The sequence below is a fragment of the Lissotriton helveticus genome, chromosome 3_2 (genome assembly GCF_964261635.1).
Source record: "Lissotriton helveticus chromosome 3_2, aLisHel1.1, whole genome shotgun sequence".
NCBI lineage: Eukaryota > Metazoa > Chordata > Amphibia > Caudata > Salamandridae > Lissotriton > Lissotriton helveticus.
Genome location: NC_136062.1, coordinates 405,033,876 through 405,051,587, shown reverse-complemented (window position 1 = coordinate 405,051,587; position 17,712 = coordinate 405,033,876).

Below are 17,712 nucleotides of genomic sequence, written 5' to 3'. Positions count from 1 at the left end.
CATAATGTATTCTCTGAAAATTAAGTTTCACTGGCTGAATATAGTCCAAGTATGAGGAGGGGTAGCACACTCAGCACACTCAGAGTTAATTATGAGTCGGTAGGACCTCTATTGTTTACCAGTGTGCAGGTGGATACAACGTGGAGAGACCGCAACTTTGTAATTTCTCTTTTCCTTGGCTCTTCTACTGCACACGAAAAGGTCTGGACTCCACCTACATTCCTCGTCCTTGTGTGATTTCTGCAGTTGCTGGGCCTTATTTCTAAAAAGAAATGCTATTTTTCCAAATAATTGTAAATTATGAGGACACTTTTATTAAACAGAATACTGCCCCCCAAAAAAACCTCTGATCTTTGCATACTTCTATTTTCGACAACCGTATATTGTAAAAGGGATGTATGACATTACAACGCATGCTTTTACCACACATGCCTTTACAACGCAGTTTTAACAACGCATGCCTTTACAACGAATAGCGCTTAGGGGTGCTGGATAGTGAATAGTTTAATTTACTATTCCAACGCCAGTCCCCGTGGATAGTAGGGAAGGTGTTGGATAGTAAATTAAATCTATTCCCTATCCTAGAGCGCCCCCCAGCGCTATGCGTTGTAATGACATGCGTTGTAATAGTTGCGTCGTAAAGGCACTGCGTGGTAAAAGTTGTGTTGTAAAGGATGTTTCCCTTGTAAAAGTTGACATCTTAACCATTGTCATGACACGTATACAATGTGTTGCCCTGGTGTCGCCAGGGCTCTTGTGTCTGTCAACAATAAAATCTGTTGTGAAAAAAAAAAGTGGACAGTCAATTTTTCAGAAGCTGTAATGTTATCCTGTTTGAGGAAGATGAAGGTCAGCATTCAGGTATAGAACAGCGATTTATGGGAGCAATCTCCTGGACTTAAGGTGAGTGGCACTAGGGCGCCCAAGTGCAGGGATGCAAAAGAGCATTGAGTGCCCAATATTAGTCAAGCAATCAATCAATAAATTCTTTATTTGGCCTAAATTGGGTATAATAGCACATGAAGAAATGAAAAACCTACAAATCATCTTACATCATAATTTCACTCGCAGACATATCTAAATTAAAATACGGTACATTTTTTAAGTGCAACAGTTAAAAAGATAATAATACATTGCTAAAAAAAATACCTAGGTACAGAATAAAACATGTTACAAAATATTGTATAAAAGGGTTCGAGGGCTTATCCTAATAAAACCTAACACAAAAACCTCCATATAGGAATCTGCTATGTAAGTAGAGGATAATAGGAACCACTTAAAACCAATAATCCAATTGAATTTTCACCAAATTACTTGAGCAGTACATTTATAAAATAGCTTACTGTCACAGTTAATTTCTCAAGTTAGCAAAATACATCCCTGCCAAGAACTGGGATAAAAAGCAAAACGTTTTCGGTGAATTCAAATTTTGGAAGTAAAGTAAGGCTGGGCTCACTTGATAAAAATCCAGAGGAGCAAAAAGGGAGCGAATATACTACAATATTAGTCTATGGGGATCGGTCTTCATGTAAAGAGGCTGCTGGCTTTAATCTGAGGCCAAATTGGCTGAACCAACAGGGGCGCTCAGGCCTCCCAATGTTCAGGGAAGTAAGGACACCTTTGGTCCTCTTCTACACGGACCAGTGGCAACAGGTGCAGAGGTGTCCTAGGACTGTACCACCTACTAGGGACATACAGGGTGGGGAAAAGGAATTGCCGATTGGGGTACAATTGCACACTTTTGGGAAAGAGATCTGGCACTGGGGATCTGGTAAACAGGGACCCAGTGCACTTTAAATCAAAATCACATTAACTACAATGTAAAAAAATGGGCACTTTCCTACAGCAACACTCAGAGATGCGGCTCTGTGGATCTAGTTAACAGGGACCCAGTGCACTTCAAGTCAAAATCACAACAATTACCAGGCTAAAAAAGTGTGGGTGACCATGTAAAAAAAGGCACTTTCCGACAGCAATCTTCTGTGATTGGCTACAAATACATAGATGGCAACCTACATGGAGGAGCAGAACGCCATCCCTGTGTTTGCATTCCAAAAGGGATACTTTTTTGTAAACAGCCCTTGTTCCTTAACATCACTGACTCACCGGTTACAAACTACAGCACAAAAGCCTGCAGCAGAAGACTCTTCATGGGACAGCTGGTTACAAACAGGCACTTGTGAAAAGCAGCAAGTCTCCTACGACCCCCAATGCTGCCCGGCGCAGGGACACCCTTAATTCACTCGTGATACGCTATCAAAATAACGAGGCAGGCACTGGAAACTAGAAGGCAAGAAAAAGGTTTATTACTCCAGAGGAGAACACATCAACTGCAGACACTGGGATGTCTCAGGGAGCTGCTCTAACTGCATCTCTTTTGGCTCTTCCTTTTATAAAAGTTTGACACAGTGCATCTGTTTTATTTACATGGTTACAAAAGCTTGAGTGCCCGCCCCAGGCAGGTTACCACACAAACCCAACAGTAATTATCCCCCTATCCAGGTCAAAATTGACAATGTTATCTCGCAGCTGTACCTTTCTTCAGGGTCTAAAACATGTGAGAACGGCCAGATCTAAGAGTCTGTTCTGTTGATAAAAAAAGGTCCCATTTTGGCAAAAACAAGTCTTGCTGTGTGCAGTGCAATAAACCATGTTTGCAAGAGTCTGTTTGGTATTTGGAACCAGTTTGTGTAAGAGTGTCCATGGATTTGCCTGTAAACAGAGATGAGAGGAAAAACAAGTTTGGGGCAGCAAGTGGCACTAAGGTTTGTCGTGACAATAGGGTTTATAGCCACCAGCACACATATCAGGTTTGGTCAGAGAGTCAGAAGGATGTTAGCAAGGACAGGGTGAAACAAAGGTGACCAACAGAGTACAAAATGGTTGTGATGGTTAAAATGGCTGCAGCTTACGTGCACATAGAAATACCCACTAATCAAGATGGCGCAGGCAATGTTCACGACCGTCATTTTACCTTTAACAATATGCTGTGGTGAACATAAATAAACGCCGCTGATGTACACCTAAAGTTTATCGATATTAACACACTGACAGTCAGCAATAGCACTCATAAGGAAAATATAGGACTGCACAGGAACTGTTTACCAGGCCTCTCATGTGAGGCCCTATGCCATGATGGATACGAAGCGGAGACGCTGACAGCTACTTTACAAGTCTCTTTGAAAGAGCACTGCCTTGTTGTTAATGCTCTTGGTTTTTTGTCTACTTGCATCAAAGGCAGGCTACTTCTGAGTGTGAACATCCAGAGTGCATCAGGGCACGGTGCTATTCTTTGTTAGAACTGTCAGTTGAAAGCTTACTCAGCTGTAAGCTTACATCAATACCCTGCGTGCTCCACACCACCAACCGGTGATCAAAGGAATGAAAGAATCCAAATTCATAACACCAATCTTGAAGGACCTGCAGAGCCTGCGCCTCCTGGGCTGCGTGCTCTTCATCAACAGGAAGAATGGCAGCATCAGCATACTGGGCTAAAACTTATAGGCATCTGAAGTAACACAATCACTGGCAAAGCCAATAGGTCTCGCATATACAAAAGTAATTGGCTTTGCTAGTATGCTTTAGCTATGTTGGAATCTAGCTTGGCTGCTGTTCAGCATGGGTCCTCCCTGGAAAAGAAACAAGCATCCTAGGAAAGTTTTCAGGGTATTACCCTTCATCAGCCAGGCTAGGTCTAATCCAGTGGCACAGTTAGCAAGGGACCTATGTCTGGGCATACGCATCCCACTTAGAGTGAAAAGTGCTACGCAAACAACTGATAGATCGAATGCTGGAAAAATCATACTATCAACTCCAGTCAATAGATCTAGGTAAAATCCATTGTTCATTTTCTCACCATGCAACCCAGTTTAGATCCAGCCATATCCAAATCAGTCTTGACCCTGTGCCTCATGGGAACAGTCCAGACCGAACTGGCAGGTCAGGTTCCTTCCTGGACCGGAAACAAGCATCCTGGGACCGGTTTGTGATATTATCCTTCATCAGCCAGGCGACCTTGAATCCAGTGGCACAGTGAGCTAGGGACCGACGTCTGAGCATACCCATCCCAGTTATGGTATAAAGTGCTACGCAGACAACTGATGGACAGAAGGATGAATAAGTCAAAAGATAAGGGTTAAATCCATCGTTCTTTTGCTCACCATACCACCTTAGTGTAAAACCAGCCATATGCAAATCCGTCTTGACCCTGTGCCTCATAGGAAAAGACCAGACCGAACTGCCGAACTGCTTGTGTCCAATCCTCCCTGGATTGGACACAAGCATCCTGGGACCGGTCTCTGGGTATTACCCTTCATCAGCCAGGTTAGCTTTAATCCAGTGGTGTAGTGAGCAAGGGACCCACGTCTGGGGATACCCATCCCAGTCTGGGTGAAAAGTGCTACGTAAACACCTGATGGACGGAATGCTGAATAAATCATACATTCAACCCCAGTCAAGAGACCAGGGTCAAATCTATTGTTATTTCCCTCACCATGCCACCCTAGTTTAGATCCAACCATATGCAAATCAGTCATGACCCTGTGCCTCATGGGAACAGTCCAGACGGAACTGGCAGGCAATGTCCTCCCTGGATGGGTAACAAGCCTCCTGGGACCGGTTTGTAGGTATTACCCTTCATCAGCCAGACTACCTTGAATCCAGTGGCACAGTAAACTAGGGACCCACGTCTGAGAATACCCATCCCACTTATGGTGAAAAGTGCTACGCAGACAACTGATGGACGGAATGCTGAATAAATCATACATTAAACCCCAGTCAAAAGATCTGGGTTAAATCCATCATTCTTTTGCACACCATATCACCTTAGTTTAAACCCAGCCATATGCAAATCCGTTTTGACCCTGTGCCTCATGGGAACAGATCACACCAAACTGCCAGGTCAGGTCCCCCCCCCGGACTGGAAGCAAGCAACCTGGAACCGGTTTCTGGGTATTACCCTTCAGCAGCCAGGCTAGCTTGAATCCAGTGGCAGAGTGAGCAAGGGTCCTAAGTCTGGGCATACCAATCCCGCTTAGGGTGAAAAGTGCTACGCAAACAACTGATGGCCGGAATGCTGAATAATTCATACATTCAACACCAGTGAAGAGATCCGGGGTAAGTCCATCGTTCTTTTGTTCACCATGCCACCCCAGTTTACACCCAGCCATATGTAAACCAGTTTTGACTCTGTGCCTCATGGAAACAATCAAGACTGAACTGCCAGACCAGGTCCTCCCTCAACCCGAAACAAGCATCTTGTGGCCGGTTTCTGGGTATTTCCCTTTATCAGCCAGGCTGCTTAAATCCAGTGCTGTAGTAAGCAAATGACCCAAGTCTGGCCATGCCCATTTAGACCAAGCCATATGCAAATCAGTCTTGACCCTGTGCCTCATGGGAACAGTCCAGACCAAACTGCCAGGCCAGGCCCTCCCTGGACAGGAAACAAGCATCCTGGGACTGCTTTCTGGGTATTACACTTCATCAGCCAGGCTAGGTCTAAACCAGTGGCACAGTGAGCAAGGGACTCATGTCTGGGCATACCCATCCCACTAAGGGTGAAAAGTGCTATGCAAACAACTGATGGACGGAATGCTGAATAAATCATGCATTAAACCCCAGTTAAGAGACCAGGGTCAAATCTATTGTTATTTCCCTCATCATGCCACCCTAGTTTAGATCCAGCCATATGCAAATCAGTCATGACCCCTGTGCCTCATGGGAACAGTCCAGACCGAACTGGCAGGCAATGTCCTTCCTGGATGGGTAACAAGCCTCCTGGGACCGGTTTGTGGGTATTACCCTTCATCTGCCAGACTACCTTGGATCCAGTGGCACAGTAAACTAGGGACCCACGTCTGAGAATACCCATCCCACTTATGGTGAAAAGTGCTACGCAGACAACTGATGGACGGAATGCTGAATAAATCATACATTAAACCCCAGTCAAAAGATCTGGGTTAAATCCATCATTCTTTTGCACACCATACCACCTTAGTTTAAACCCAGCCATATGCAAATCCGTCTTGACCCTGTGCCTCATGGGAACACATCAGACCAAACTGCCAGGTCAGGTCCTCCCTGGACTGGAAGCAACCAACCTGGAACCGGTTTCTGGGTATTACCCTTCAGCAGCCAGGCTAGCTTGAATCCAGTGGCAGAGTGAGCAAGGGACCTACGTCTGGGCATACCAATCCCGCTTAGGGTGAAAAGTGCTACGCAAACAACTGATGGAGGGAATGCTGAATAATTCATACATTCAACACCAGTGAAGAGATCTGGGTTAAATCCAAAAAGCTCACCATGCCACCCCAGTTTAGACCCAACCATATGCAAATCACTCTTTACCCTGTGCCTCATGGAATCAGTCCAGACAGAACTGCCAGGCCAGGTCCTCCCTTGACCGGAAACAAGCATCCTGGGACCGGTGTCGGGGTAGTACCCTTCATCAGCCAGGCTGCCTTGAATCCAGTGGCACATTGAGCAAGGGACCCACGTTTGGGCATACCCATCCCACTTAGGGTGAAAAGTGCTACGCAGACAACTGGTGGACGGAATGCTGAATAAATCATACATGCAAACCCAGTCAAGAGATCTGGGTCAAATCCATCGTTCTTTTGCTCACCATGCCACCCAGTCTAGACCTAGCCATATTTAAATCAGTCTTGACCATTGGAACAGTCCAGACCAAACTGTCAGGCCAGGTCCTTCCTGGACCATAAACAAGCACCCTGGGACCGGTTTCTAAGTATTACCTCGCATCAGCCAGGCTATTGTAATTGTATTGTAATTGCATTTATATAGCGCTTACTACCCCTCACGAGGCGTCGAAACGCTTTTTCGGCGGGTAGCACGCTACTCCGGGTCCCACAGAGGATTAGTGTTGAATTAGTATAGTGAAACATGCAAGTACATTTTAAGTGGTGGATAGGTTAGTCAGTTATTTGGATTTGGAATGATAGCAGAAGGATAGAGGAGGACAAATGTTTGTATTTATTTATCGCTTGCTTGTTGACGCATGCTATTCAGGGAGCCTATAAAGGATTAGTGGTGAATTCATATGGTGAAATATGAGGTAATTTCAGTGGTGGATATTAGTCTGTTACTTGAAATGTGAGAAGGATAGCGGATGGATAAAAGGGGAAGAAAGATTTGCATTCTTATAGCACTTGTTACCCCTGATGGGTGTTGAAGAGCTTTTTTGTCGAGTAGCATGCCACTCTGGAACCCATAAAGGATTAGTGTTGAAAATTAGTATAGTATAAATATGAACTAATTTGAGTAGTAGATATGTTATTCAGTTATTTGGGCAGTATAATAGTATAGTTGAATATGGAATATGGAATTTGAGAAGTGAACATGTTAGTCTGTTAATTTTGATAGACAAAGGATAGTGGAGGGATAAAAGAGTGAAGGATTTGTTTTTTAAGTCAACTGATGGAAGGATCATTATATATTTGTTAGTGATAAAAGGTGGACTGTTAGGTGTAATTACAGCAGGGAGAGTGTGTCTGAGTGGGATGTAGTTATTTATGGTGTTGATTGGCGTTGTGTTAGTAATGAGTTTATTAGTTAGTGGTATAGGATAGAGTTGTGTACTGTTTGTGGGTGATGGTGGATATGTGTGGTAGTTGGGATAGTAGGGTGTTTAGATGTGGTATGGTTGGGTTAGTGGTGCATGCTGGTACATTAATCTGTGCATAGTGTTGTGCGTGGTGTATATTTGGTGTGAGTGTGTTGCTCTGTTTGTGGTTGTGGATGGTGTGGGCTGGGTATTGTTAAATGAGAAAAAGGGCAGCATTTCTGGCCCTAGTTCCGACCAGTCTCGAACAGGCCCAAACAGTCAACTACCCTTGTCCTCTCTGCCCTTAACAGGCTCAAACAGGCAACTACCCTTGTCCTCTCCGCCCTTAACAGGCCCAAACAGGCAACTACCCTTGTCCTCTCCACCCTTAGCCTCGACGAAGGGGCTGAGAGGCCCTAAGCCTGGCCTTTTTTGTAGCCCTAGTAATCAGGTGACCCCTTCAGCCAATGGGAACCCTAGCCCTAAAACTATCCAGTCACAATGCTAGCCCTAACATCAGAAGCCCTAAATAGCTACTTCCAATTAAAGGTCTCACCCTAGCCACCCTACTCCCAACAACCAATAACATAGGAAGCCCAGTCCCTACTTCCAATAGAAATCCTAACCCTAGCCCTAGTCCCAACCCTGCAATGATTGAATCACAGACCGAGAAACCAATCAGAACCCTCAAATACCCAACCAATGAGGACATTAACCCTAAACCAATAGAAACACCAGATACAACCACCATCAGTGTACACATGTGCCAACCACTAGCACACCATATAAGGTCCCAGCAACCTCAGACAAGGTTTGCTGGCCAGGGAGTTGGAAGCTGCTTGCTCCTGTTCAGATTCTCCTAGGAGACAGACAGGCTCAATCCATAACTTTGGACTTCAGCAGGTAAAGGCTACACTAACTCGAAATCTAACAATACTGTTTGAATAAAGCTTTACTCCCCCTGCTGGCCAAAAAAACGTAGTGCACAGGCCCCAGTAAATACAGTTTAAACAGCTTACAGAAGCACCCTCTGATGTAGAAAATCCCTGTTGCTGGGGGGGGGGGTGTTGGGGGGGCAGGGGGGCTGGCCTCACTGGCTTGTGAACACAAAATGGTGGCTGGGGGTGCACTGTTTGAGCACACAGGCCTAAGCACAGAGCAAAGGAGAAATTTGGAGGGAAAACCGATTTTTCACCAAGGAATGAGAGGGACAAACTAAAGAGGTTGGACTGCAAATCCCACAAGTCAACACACTAAATGAAGGCAATCATGGGCAGGGAAAACCACACATTTAAAACACAACACAGGTGATAAAATATGCAATTACAGGCAGGCTAAAACTACAATTTTTAATTGTAACAACCACAGGCATAGACAGTAAACACAGAAAGGGAAAAAAAATGTAAACAGCTTTTTGTCTTGGGAAGAGACAGCACTAGTCTGTCTCCTTACCACTTCCTGTACTCTTCTCATTGCAATCTGGGGCATATGTGGGCTGCAACTCACAAGATGGAGGAGAATGATTTGGGGTGCACCCAGCAAGGCCTTAAGGGGCCTGGGCAGGTGTGAGAGGAGGGCTCAGACTTGCCTGGTAGCTGAATAGCCAATGGTCTGCTGGCCTGGGGGTGGGGTCTGGGCAGCTGCTTGCTCCTGTTCAGAATCTCCTAGGAGACAGACAGGCTCAATCCACAACTTTGGACTTCAGCAGGTAAAGGCTTCACTAACTCGAAATCTAACAAAACTGTTTGAATAAAGCTTTACTCCCCCTGCTGGCCAAAAAAATGAAGTGCACAGGCCCCAGTAAATACAGTTTAAACAGCTCACAGTAGCACCCTCAGATGTAGAAAATCCCTGTTGCTGGGGGGGAGGGGCTGGGGGGGGCTGGCCTCACTGGCTTGTGAACACAAAATGGTGGCTGGGGGTGCACTTTTTGAGCACACAGGCCTAAGCACAGAGCAAAGGAGAAATTTGGAGGGAAAACAGATTTGTCACCAAGGAATGAGAGGGACATACTACAGAGGTTGGACTGCAAATCCCACAATTCAACACACTAAATGAAGGCAATCATGGGCAGGGAAAACCACACATTTAAAACACAACACAGGTGATAAAATATGCAATTACAGGCAGGCTATAACTACAATTTTTAACTGTAACAAACACAGGCATAGACAGTAAACACAGAAAGTGAAAATCGTTTTTTAAACAACTTCTTGTCCTGGGAAAAGACAGCACTAGTCTGTCTATGTTTAATCCAGTGGCACAGTGAGCAAGGGACCCACGTCTGGGCATACCCATCCCACTTAGGGTGAAAAGTGCTACGCATACAACTGATGGACGGACTGGGGTTGGATGTATGATTTATTCAGATAAATCATACATCCAACCGCAGTCTATAGATCTGGGTTAAATCCCTTGTTCTTTTGCTCACCATGCCACCACAGTTTACACAGATCCTTATGCAAATACGTCTTGAACCTGTGCCTCATGGGAACAGTCCAGACCGTGCTGCCAAGCTAGGTCCTCCCTGGACCGGAAACAAGCATCCTGGGACCGGATTCTGGGTATTACCCTTCATCAGCTAGGCTAGCTTTAATCCAGTGGCACAGTGAGCAAAGGACCTATGTAAATGTAAATGTAAATGTAAATGTGTGTATACTTGTAAAGCGCACTGTCGCCCCATCTCGGGGCATCCTGGCGCTATATACCACTGTGGAACCCTTTCCCTGTGAGACGTTCCCTCCTGGCGCCCCCCAGGTCAAGCCAGGCATCCCAGCACTGTTGGGGCCGTTGTGGAGATTAAGCAAGCTATTGCCCAGAGTTGCAGAGTGGGACCCATGATTAGAGTAGGCACAGAGGCGAGAATTATCGAGTCCGTGGACATTGAGCCCAATACCCTGCCGCGTCGGCAATTGAACCCTGGTCCCGGGTCTGACCTCTGCATCAGGGTCTGCCGCTTCTAACCAGTGAGCCACACTTCTCCTGTCTGGGCATACCCATCCCACTTAGGGTGAGAAGTTCTACGCAAACAACTTATGGACGGAATGCTGAATAGACCATACATTCAACCCCAGTCAAGAGATCTGGGTTAAACTCAGTGTTTTTTGCTCACCATGCCACCCCAGTTTAGACCCAGCCGTATGCAAATCAGTCTTGACTCTGTGCCTCATGGGAACAGTCCAGACCGAACTGCCATGCAGGTCCTACCTGGACCGGAAACAAGCATCCTAGGACGAGTATGCACAGAAGTGGGTCCTGTGCTCTCCATGCCACTGGAGTCAAGCTCTCCTGGCTTATATGCGCTGAAAGCCCGAAAGCGCTCCTAGGATGCTTGGGAGAACTGGAATCATTGTAATCCTTTCTATTGAATCACTTTCACTCTGTGTCCTTCTAATTTCTATCACACACAAGAGCACTCTTTTTTCACTTCCCTTTTTTCGTGGAGGAACCTCCTGACAATTACCTGTTTAGTATCTTGTGTTTTTTGATACTATGAATAAAATAGAAATTTTTTGTTTAAAATAGTGAGTATCCATTCTGTCTTTCACAAAGTGCATCGTGTATTGAGTGCTATATGCTGAATTTGTTTCTGCATGAAAAATTGTTTTTGAATTACAAACGTATTTTGACTTTTTTTATGAAAAAGGAGTCCAAGGTCCAATTGTTATTCTATATCGGCCGTGCCACCCAACATAATATCTGTCGTGCACTAAACGCTATTGCTGCTGAGGATTTGCTGGATGTGCCAGCTGTGGTCCTTCTCGCTGATACCGACAAGGCCTTTTATTCCTTTAGCTGGACCTACCTCTTTGTACTGCTGAACCCCCTTAACATCGGACCTCGACATCCGCGTCTATACACCAACATTACTGGCTCGTGCGGGACGCTGATTCAATCTCTCCCACATTTCCCATCAGAAGGGGTACCAGACAGGGATACCTTCTGTCTCCCTATCTTTCTGCAGTTGCCATGGAGCCACTCATGGTGTGGGAAAGTATAGATGCCCAAGTATATGGCTTGGTCACAGGAGGTCTCCAATCGTATAGTGCTATGCACTGACAATGTATAATTCTTTTTTACGCACCAGAAAAGATCCGGCCCACGTCTACTTCAGATGATGCAAGTTTTTGGCGAAAACTACGACCTTTATTTGAATGTCTGCAAATCGTTTCTGTGGCCTCTGCGGGGAGTGATCAACTTGGGATTTGACCACGTGAGGTGACGGTAGTGCCAGATGGATTTAAGTTTCTTGGGGTCTTCCAGTCAGCGTCTCAACCCGCCTCTTGGAATAAGAATCTGGCCCCTTTGTTGCTTTTAGTTAAAGAACAGGTGCGCTCCTGGTCACACTTGCCTTTATCATTATTCATCAGATCAGCCATCTTTAAGATGGTCTCCCTGCCCCGCCTCCTCTATCAACCTCAAAACCATCCCTACCCAATATCGCATACATGGTGCAGACAAATGTACGTGGTCCTTAGTCACTTCTTATGGGGTGGGGGCTCCGTGCGTGTTGCACTAAAGACGTGCTTTCAGTCCACATACTGTAGAGGGCTCACGACTCCGGACGTTAAGGCGTACCACGCTGCCTCCCATCTACTCACCTTAAATGAACGGTGGTATTGAGATAGACGGTACTATGCCTACGCCGTCGAGCACTGGCTAATGGACACTTAGGGCCAGATGTAGGAGCCGAAATACCGGTCGGTAACGGCCCATTTCGGCCGTTACCGACCGGTATTTAGAAATTGGTATGTAGGGGCCTTTATTTTACAGAATCGGTAATTTTACCAATTCGGAAAATCTAAATGTAGGTGGGACTCTTCTGAGTCCCAAAGGCCTTTCAGATTCGGTATTTTACCACCCAATTCAATTGGGTGGTAAAATACCGAATCCAGGTGTGCATGCACATGTGTGCATGCACACCTATGCCATGTGACAGACAGACATGCCCTTAGGGCATGTCTGTGTGCCACATGCCAAATGCCACATGCCTGTATTTGGGGTGATAGAGGGTGTCAAAGTGACACCCCCTGCACCCTGGCAGAAATCGGTATTTACCGATTCGGTAATTAACGAATCGGTATTTCCCATTGATTCCTATGGGCTTCACAGCCCATAGGAATCAATAGGAAATACCGATTCGGTATTTACCGAATCGGTAAATACCGAATATTAACGATTCGGTATTTCAATTTCTAGAAATACCTACATCTCTCCCCTTCATATTTACCGATTCATAAATACCAAATCGGTTAAATTCGGTATTTATTAATCGGTAAATACCAATTACCTACATCTAGCCCTAAATCATTACACACAAATCTATACTCTAGCGCAACGCACAAATCGCTACCTCCCACAACCAGAATGGTCTTTGTGATATGGCAATAGGCACGGCGTAGGATGGGATGGTGGGGCAAGCTGATGAAAGCAATGGCCTCCTACCACAATTGTCTGAGTTGCAGGGATTTGTGAACTGGGATGCGATCGGTATCTCAATGATTGGCGCAGTGGTCCATGGTCAAGCCTTGAAATCCTTCCAGGAGCTACAATACGAATTTCAGATGCTCCGGTCGCAATTCTATAGATATCTGCAATTTCATCACACATTCTCCCCTTATTTAACACGCCAAGACAATATTCCCAACTACAATCTCATTGAGGCCAAGGTGTTCCTGGGCGAGTTGGGTGGGCACAAAATTACAGAACTATATCGCACATTGGTCACTAATAGCTACACCACACTTAACAAGACTAGAGACGCCTGGCAGAAAGATTTGGGTCTATTTGCTGTGGACGACTGGGTTGAGGCTATTGTATCCCCGCGCGGTGCAGCCATTGCTGAGTGCCTACGTCTTATACATATTAAATACCTCCACCGTGTATATTTCACTCGCTATAGGCTTATGCACGCCGAGATGATTGTATCTCCCCTGTGTCTGCGCTGTGGAATGGCCGAGGGCACTCTCCTCCACACAGTATGGGAATGTACTGCTTTATCGTGCTTTTGGTGTGGGGTACAGACCTGTGTGACTGGTGTGGGATGTTCCACGGTCACCGCGTTTAGCTATACTTCATATTACGGAGGGAATAGTAGGTAACAGGTACAAAAGATATCTGCTTTACCTGGGTCTTACTCTGGCTAAGCTAGACATTGTTAAGGCTTGGAAAGCGACTCCCCGCCATCTGTGGGGGCCTGGAACCAGGGCCAAAACTTTTCCATGGGGCTATTAATATCAATTTTTAAATCTTTGGGATGCCTCCGGAAACACCCTAGGATATGGAAGCGGTGGGATGACTATCGGGGTTTGTATCTTGTACCTACACTACACAATGAAGATATGCCATAAATATCTAATGCTGGGTACTAATACCCCCAAAAATATACCTATACTTGAATATTACGATTGGAGATTTTGTACGATAACATATATATGGACTTTGTGACACCGATGTTTCTTGTTTCAATTGTTTGTTTGCGTTCAACTCAGATTTTTGCAAGTCATTCAATATTACTCGGGAACAAGACAGGGCTGGCCACTATTCCCATTATTATGTGCCATAGTTGTTGAGCCTCTTGCCTGTGCAGTACGTAAATAACACTAGCATATGCTGATTACACGTTATTATATATACGGGAACTGGAGGTATACTTATTGCCAATCTTACGTGATGTGGTACAGTTCGGAGGTCACTCAGGATTACGTATAAATTGGGATAAATCAATCATATTCCCCCTCACCCCCTGCATGGTTGAGCCGGCCATGGAGTTTCTCCTGCGTTGGACTGCAGACGCAGTGCAGTATCTAGGTATCCAATTCTACACAGACCCTGAGATAGTCTTACAGGAAAATTATGGCAAAGCCACACAGAGGCACATAGACAATGTAGAGAAGTGGATAAAGCTTCCACTCTCGTTGATGGGGAGAATCTCCATAATGAAGAGGGTCATTCTACCGAGATTCTTGTTTTTATTTGAAAATATACCCATATTGTTACCAAAACACATGTTTAAAAACTTTTGTACACAACTGATAAGGTTAGCATGGGCTGGTAAACAATTGCGCATTCGATGGGATACGCTTACTCTACTGTATCAGTTGGGGGGACTAGGAGCCCCAGATTTAGAGAAATATTACAAGGCTGCGTGTGGTGTGTTTGCGCACTATTGGATACATGGGCCACAAGCCCTTTATACAGTCCCCATCCAGGAAATTGAGAGTTTTTAACTCAATAGCGTCACCATACAGGCATGGCAAACTTTGCCGCATATGCAGGCGGGAGCCTTTATTTATGCCCCAGAAATGCCATTGATGTGTTGTCGGTGGTTTCCACTAAGCCAAGAAGTAGGGGTAAGGAAGGCATTAAATGCCATCGGCATACACACAATGGGTGATTTCCTTAAAGATGGAGTATTGGCGACCTGGGAGTCATTACAATTACCGGGCCAACCGATAGGTAGTACAGTCACGAGTCAGAGTTGGAGAGCTCTTATTGGAGATGATCTCATCGAACCACAAAGTTTGAAGGCACTCTCCACGCTTATAAGAACGGAAGAACCTACAAAGTTGATAACAAAATTGTGTGCCAATCTACAGGATACACGTACGACAGAAGTCCTAAGGGCAAGGTGAGGTTGGCAGATTGATTTGGGTGCTCCCATAAGCGACAAGGAATGGTCCTACTGCTGTGCCCATACCCGCTCGATATCGCTCAGCGGTAGGCACAGATTAATTCATTTAAAAATTTTTACATAGGGCTTATTGCACCCAGAGCGCCAATATTGATATGGGCTTGATGAGACCTCAAATTGCCATGAATGTGGGCAGGAAGAGGCGGGATTCTGGCATGTAGCCTTGCAAAGCCCAGGAATGTATGCATACTGGGAAACTGTGTTTTGGGTGTTGGGCAAAATTATTAGTTCAGACCTAGTACCTGATCTGAAAATGGCACACCTAGGATGGGACCATTCATTAACCTAGACGCTGCACCCGCTGTACGCCATAGGTCTCCTACTTGCCAAGCGGAGGGTGGCGTTGCGATGGATGAAAGGCCCACTCCCAAAAATAGCAGACTGGCTCACAGACTCAATCCGACACGTACAGCGAACTACTGCCACCAAGAAGTCGCCTGAGGAACTACTAGGGACCTTACCAAACCTACTAGCTAAAAGATACTAATGAGATAACGTCAGAGTCACAGAACACCACAGGGGTAGCACAGACACCAGAGGCAGGAATGTAAAAATCACATGCTAACAAACACAGAGAGGGAACTATAAGGTTCGAGCTTTGGGGTATCACCCCCCCCCTACCCCCTTCCAACAACGCATTGTTCTGTCAATGTTTCAATCAAATATCACAGAAATGATGATTTGTATAACTGATTTGAATCACTGTGTAATGCACCCTTACTGACAAACCCCTGCTATCATGTATTGCTGTATTATTGTGTATACCTGCTCTCATATGCTGAAAAAACTGTCCATGTTCATACCAGGTTAGAGAGTTGTATGTTTTTGGGATTTAAGCTGAAAATCATTTTTCAAAAAAGAAATGAAAAAAACAAAACAAATTTCCATTGGTGGACCTTCACATGTTAATGATTCTTTTGAAGGATGTTTAACAATAGATAAAAGTAACACAAAATAAAAGCACAAAATACTTCACTAGTAAAATGCCACAGAAGACGAGAAAAATTACTAAAATCCAATTGCTACTCTTGTTATGTTTATGACTAGTACTACTTTCCCCTCTCCCGTGTAAATGAATCCACTGCAACAATGTTAGTTTTCACCCGACACAATAAAAACGAGTACAAATTAACCTAATGAAAAAAAGATAAATATTAGCAGTAATTTTACAACTCATTAGAGAAATATTTGGGAATGAGATCTCAGTTTGTGCTGAGATCATAATGTATTCTCTGAAAATTAAGTTTCACTGGCTGAATATAGTCCAAGTATGAGGAGGGGTAGCACACTCAGCACACTCAGAGTTAATTATGAGTCGGTAGGACCTCTATTGTTTACCAGTGTGCAGGTGGACACAACGTGGAGAGACCGCAACTTTGTAATTTCTCTTTTCCTTGGCTCTTCTACTGCACACGAAAAGGTCTGGACTCCACCTACATTCCTCGTCCTTGTGTGATTTCTGCAGTTGCTGGGCCTTATTTCTAAAAAGAAATGCTATTTTTCCAAATAATTGTAAATTATGAGGACACTTTATTAAACAGAATACTGCCCCCCAAAAAAACCTCTGATCTTTGCATACTTCTATTTTCGACAACCGTATATTGTAAAAGGGATGTATGACATTACAACGCATGCTTTTACCACACATGCCTTTACAACGCAGTTTTAACAACGCATGCCTTTACAACGAATAGCGCTTAGGGGTGCTGGATAGTGAATAGTTTAATTTACTATTCCAACGCCAGTCCCCGTGGATAGTAGGGAAGGTGTTGGATAGTAAATTAAATCTATTCCCTATCCTAGAGCGCCCCCCAGCGCTATGCGTTGTAATGACATGCGTTGTAATAGTTGCGTTGTAAAGGCACTGCGTGGTAAAAGTTGTGTTGTAAAGGATGTTTCCCTTGTAAAAGTTGACATCTTAACCATTGTCATGACACGTATACAATGTGTTGCCCTGGTGTCGCCAGGGCTCTTTTGTCTGTCAACAATAAAATCTGTTGTGAAAAAAAGAAGTGGACAGTCAATTTTTCAGAAGCTGTAATGTTATCCTGTTTGAGGAAGATGAAGGTCAGCATTCAGGTATAGAACAGCGATTTATGGGAGCAATCTCCTGGACTTAAGGTGAGTGGCACTAGGGCGCCCATGTGCAGGGATGCAAAAGAGCATTGAGTGCCCAATATTAGTCAAGCAATCAATCAATAAATCCTTTATTCGGCCTAAATTGGGCATAAAAGCACATGAAGAAATGAAAAATCTACAAATCATCTTGCATCATAATTTCACTCGCAGACATATCTAAATTAAAATACAGTAAATTTTTTAAGTGCAACAGTTAAAAAGATAATAATACATTGCTAAAAAAATACCTGCGTACAGAATAAAACATGTTACAAAATATTGTATAAAAGGGCTCCAGGGCTTATCCTAATAAAACCTAACACAAACACCTCCATATAGG